Source organism: Callithrix jacchus, chromosome 1 (genome assembly GCF_049354715.1).
Source record: "Callithrix jacchus isolate 240 chromosome 1, calJac240_pri, whole genome shotgun sequence".
Taxonomy (NCBI): Eukaryota; Metazoa; Chordata; class Mammalia; order Primates; family Cebidae; genus Callithrix; species Callithrix jacchus.
Window position 1 is genome coordinate 156,726,002 of NC_133502.1, and position 4,757 is coordinate 156,730,758.

Consider the following 4,757-nt stretch of genomic DNA (forward strand, 5'->3'; position numbering starts at 1 on the left):
AGACCATCCTGGCCAACATGGTGAAACCCTGTCTCTACTAAAAATACAAACAATAGCCTGGCATGGTGGCACGTGCCTGTAATCCCAGCTACTTGGGAGACTGAGGTGGAAGAATCGCTTGAACCCAGGAGGGGGAGGTTGCAGTGAGCCGAGATTGTGCCACTGCACTCCAGCCTGGCGACAGAGCAAGACTCTGTCTCAACAACAAAAAAAGGCTCATTCTTCCCTTTTTGTGTATATTTAATATAAATTTAATGTTTTGAATCCTCCAGGATTTTGCTCTTCATATTTTAAGTCAAGCTTGGGAAGAAAATAAGCAATAATGTGACACTTCTTTTCTCTCTTCAGCACCTATCTCTTGCAATTGAGAGATACAAGTTTCAAGACATGGCTCTGCTATTGATTCACAAATGTCACATCAGAATTGAAAGTACTTTGATGACTTATTATTGTCTCTGAATTGCTCTTACATTTTTTGGCAATGCATATAGAAAACTATTGCTGCTGACTGACTGATACCTGAAGGGTAGGTCCTATAGGAGATGAAAAAATGCATAATTAATATCAAAATAGTCCCCCGCTCCAGTTACTTAAGGTGATGAAAGCAATACTGGAAGCAATAACAGTTTTTAAATTGGAAAAGATTATTATTAATGCCAAAAACATTCTTAAACCCACCCAAGAACAATGCATTTATCTTAATAACTTACAAATATTCACATATTACACATATAATACAGCATGAAATTTATGAGAGGGATTATTACATGTATTTTACAGGTCAAATACATAGAGAGAGAGAGGAATTGTAAAGATCTTCAGCAACTCAATCCTTCTTTGTAAAATAGTCTGGTTCTCTGAAACCCAACTTGGGTGAATTAGCAAAGTTGGGTAGTATCTATTTTGAGGCACCAGAAAATGTTATTCAGATGTGTTGGAAAATGAGAACAAATTATGAAAACATTGTTTCATGGTATAGTAAAATACCCCAATGGAAAACATTCTCCAGGAGGTGGAACTTAACATGTCTCCACCACTTGAGCATGGGTTGTGCTTAATGGTTTGCTTTTCAAGAATAAAGATTATAAAGATTGGGGAAGTAATTTACAGTGGAGGAACCTGCCAAATACTACCTTGTTTGGGTGATCAAGGTTAACATCATAAGAGATAGCATGTTGATTGTAGGTATCCTTGAAATTATCTAATGCGAATGGCATTTTACCTTTAAGCTCTTCCCTAAACCCTTAAGCCCAATCTAATGATGAGAAAAACATCAGATAAACCAAAATAAAAGACCTTCTACCTGACCAGTACTCCTCAAATCTGACAAGAAACCAAGGAAAATCTGAGAAATTGTCACAGACCAGAGGAGACTAAGGAGACATGACAATTAAGTGCAGTGCAGAATCCTGGATGGGATTCAAGATAGAACAAAGCCATTTGGGGAAAAGCTAGTGAAGTACAAATAAAGAGCAACATTTAATTAATAGCAATGTACTACTAGTTAATACAAATGTACCAACGGTGGTTTCTTAACTGTGACAAGTATATTATCATGATGTATGATGTTAACAATTGAGGAAACAGGATAAGTATATATTAGATTGATACAAAAGTAATCGTAGTTTTTGTCATTGAAAGTAATGGCAAAAACTATCATTACTTTCGCACCAAACTTTCTAACTTGTACACTCTTTTTAACTACAGAAAAGTTACAAATATGGTACACAGTTCCTTCTCTATGCAACATCTTTGTAACTTTTCTATCAGTCTAAGACAGTGCTCGCTTCGGCAGCACATATACTAAAACTGGAACGATACAGAGAAGATTAGCATGGCCCTTGCGCAAGGATGACACGCAAATTCATGAAGCGTTCCATATTAAAAAAATAATCTAAGACTGTTCTATATACTTTTTATTAAAAATAAATTCCCCCAATCCTTGTTAAAATCTGCTCAGTGATATAATCAACTTCAAAAAAACCCATTTCCATGTGAGATAAACAGGAATGGGCTAGTGAAAAGTCACAAGTTCAAATCCATCATGGGACCTTACCATTTGAGTAACCTTAAAACTTTACAAGCCCCTATGTTCTTCCATATAAAACAGGATTGGCAATATTTATCCTGTCTACCTACTTCAGAAGACAGGAAAAAGAAGAAAGAACTACATATTGGGTACCAGTTCTAGGCCAGACAGCTTAAATGTCTTTCTATCTTAATCCTTACAACAACCTTGTAACATAGGTAACCTTGTAACATATAGGCGACATGGATCCTACAAATCTATTTTGCAGATGTAGGAAGTTCAAAGAGGCTTTGTAAATGGGCTAAGGTCACTTTATTAGCAAGAGTTAAAGTCAGATTTTGAACACAGGTTCCTCCAAGCTGTCTCCTGTGCACCGTAAACATAAATGCTTTGTAAACTGTCTGACAACTACACCCTCTTACTTTAACATTACACACAGGACAAATGTCTGAGAGCCCAGGTGAGTGCCCAAGTGCAGTCAGAAAGGGCCTCTCACCACTTGTAATTACTGAAAGAAGAGCCGTTCAGGAAAGGGGTACTTGAGCAGCCTTTTGAAGCACCAGGAGCCTGCACATCCCATGAGCTCTCATGTTCCTCTTTCTAGGTCTTGGGGACTGCCCTGGGGAATTCTTAGCCTGTTTTTGGCAGCTTCACAGACCTTCTTTCTGCTAGAGTGCTTTGTACCAGGGCTATCCAGGGTAGAAGCCTGAAAGGCTTGTCAGTAATGCAATGTGATAACAGTGTATCAAATTCATATTGTCACTTCTGCCAAATGAATTTAATTAAGCAGAAAAGTGGGTTACTGAAATGAAATACACATGTGCTCTCTAAAGTCATGTGTGCCTTTGGGTATTTGGAAAATACCCTAAATGCATGTTATTACAAGAATCGTGTTGACAGCCAGAAAGAAACCTTTAGATCCTCAGTATTTGTTTGGAAATATGTGAGCATCTTGGAATCTCAGTGTTAATGTGTCAGTTTATCTGCTTGAGATAAACGGTATTTTGTGCCCAGGCCAAGGCACAATCTCCCCACTCACTAATCAAAATATAATAAATTTTGCTAGTTAAAAGTTTCAGCTTTTGTATTACTTTAATGTCATACCTCATGTATTTCCATTTTTAAAAAAAATTATTATACTTTAAGATCTGGGATACATGTGCAGAACATGCTTGTTTGTTACATAGGTAAACATGTTCCATGGTGGTTTGCCGCATCCATCAACCCATCACCTACGTTAGGTATTTCTCCTAATGTTATCCCTCCACTAGCCCCCCAACCCCCAAAAGGCCTTGGTGTGTGATGTTTCCCTCTCTGTGACCATATGTTCTCATTGTTCAACTCCCACTTATGAGTGAGAACATGTAGTGTTTGCTGAGAATGATGGTTTCCAACTTCACCCATGTCCCTCATAAAAAAGGACATGAACTCATCCTTTTTTATGGGTGCATAGTATTCCATGGTGTATATGTACCACATTTTCTTTAACCAGTCTATCATTGATGGGCATTTGGGTTGGTTCCATGTCTTTGCTATTGTGGACAGTGCTGCAATAAACATGTGTGCATGTATCTTTATAGTAGAACAATTTATAATCCTTTGGGTACATATCCAGTAATGGGATTGCTGGCTCAAATGGTATTTCTGGTTCTAGATCCTTAAGGAATTGTCACACTGTCTTCCACAATGGTTGAACTAATTTACACTCCCACCAACAGTGTAACAGCATTCCTATTTTTCCACATCCTTTCCAGCATCTTGATTTTTGTTGTTTCCTGATTTTTTAATGATCGCCATTCTAACTGACATGAGATTGTATCTCATTGTGGTATTGATTTGCATTTCTTTAATGACCAGTGATAATGAGCTTTTTTTCATGTTTGTTGGCCACATAAACGTCTTCTTTTGAGAAGTGTCTGTTCATATCCTTTGCCCACTTTTGGATGGGGTTGTTTTTTTCTTGTAAATTTGTTTAAGTTTGTAGATTCTGGATATTAGCCCTTTGTCAGATGGATATATTGGAAAAATTTTCTCCCATTCTGTAGGTTGCATGTTCACTATGATGGTAGCTTCTTTTGCTGTACAGAAGCTCTTTAGTTTAATTAAATCCCATTCATCCATTTTGACTTTTGTTGCCATTGCTTTTCATGTTTCAGTCATGAAGTTTCTGCCCATGCCTATGTCCTGAATGGTATTGCCTAGGTTTTCTTCTAGGGTTTTTACAGTTTTAGGTCTTACATTAAAGTCTTTAATCCACCTTGAGATAATTTTTGTATAAGGTGTAAGGAATGGGTTCCGTTTCAGTTTTCTGCATATGGCTAGCCAGTTTTCCCAACACCATTTATTAAATAAAGAATCCTTTCCCCATTGTTTGTTTTTTCAGGTCTGTCAAAGATGAGATGGTTGTTGATGTGTGGTGTTATTTCTGAGGCCTCTGTTCTGTAAAATTGATCTATATCTCTGTTTTGGTACCAGTACCATGCTGTTTCGATTACAGTAGCCCTGTAGTATAGTTTGAAGTCAGGTAGCCTCCAGATTCATTCTTTTTGCTTAGGATTGTCTTGGCTATGCGGGCTCTTTTTTGGTTCCACATGAAATTTAAAGTAGTTTTTCTACTTCTGTGAAGACAGTCAATGGTATCTTGATGGGGATGGGATTGAATCTACAAATTACTTTGCATAATATAGCCATTTTCACAATATTGATTCTTCTTATCCATAAGCATGGA

The 4,757-nt window shown here is 37.3% G+C and overlaps 1 non-coding gene across 1 annotated transcript; it reads left to right on the forward strand.

Moving 5' to 3' along the window:
* The first annotated feature begins 1,779 nt into the window (after positions 1 to 1,779).
* LOC118148046 (U6 spliceosomal RNA) lies at positions 1,780 to 1,886 on the forward strand. The gene has a single exon (XR_004734812.1). It is a non-coding gene; the product is annotated as a U6 spliceosomal RNA (small nuclear RNA).
* Positions 1,887 to 4,757: the final 2,871 nt, after the last annotated feature.